We start from the raw sequence: 458 nt of genomic DNA, 5'->3' as shown, positions 1-458 counted from the left end.
GTCCCTTTCGTCCAGTGGTTAGGACATCGTCTTTTCATGTCGAAGACACGGGTTCGATTCCCGTAAGGGATAGGTACTTATTCCCGGCCGGCGGTATCATTGCTGAGTGATCGCTCGCTATCTGGCTGGAAAAGGTGGTCCGGAAGCTTCCTCTCTCCCAGCAAGCAAGACGAGATGAGATCACCACTTCTCAGTAATGGACTTCCTTGACTTCTTCCTTAGCCTTAGATGTCCTTCCTATCATAGATTCTCGAACCTCCGACAGAAGGATTTTCAATGCATGCGTTCTTTCTCTCCTCCCCTCAGCCACACATCTCTTTCGTTCGCCCCCCCTTTTTTCTATGTCACCGTCTCCTCAATGAGCGTAGATTGATTGATGGAGATGGCTTTTGTACCGGTCAATTTTTATATCCTATTCTTCTGGCATAGTTTTTTTTGTTGGATCAAAGATCGGCAGG

General features: G+C 47.6%; 1 non-coding gene across 1 annotated transcript; it reads left to right on the top strand.

Annotated features, from left to right (window-relative positions):
* TRNAE-UUC lies at positions 1 to 72 on the top strand. The gene has a single exon. It is a non-coding gene; the product is annotated as a tRNA-Glu (tRNA).

This window comes from Asparagus officinalis, chromosome 8 (genome assembly GCF_001876935.1).
Source record: "Asparagus officinalis chromosome 8, Aspof.V1, whole genome shotgun sequence".
Classification (NCBI taxonomy): Eukaryota; Viridiplantae; Streptophyta; class Magnoliopsida; order Asparagales; family Asparagaceae; genus Asparagus; species Asparagus officinalis.
Note: the sequence above shows the minus strand (reverse complement) of the source record. Positions and strands in the feature narration are given on the sequence as shown.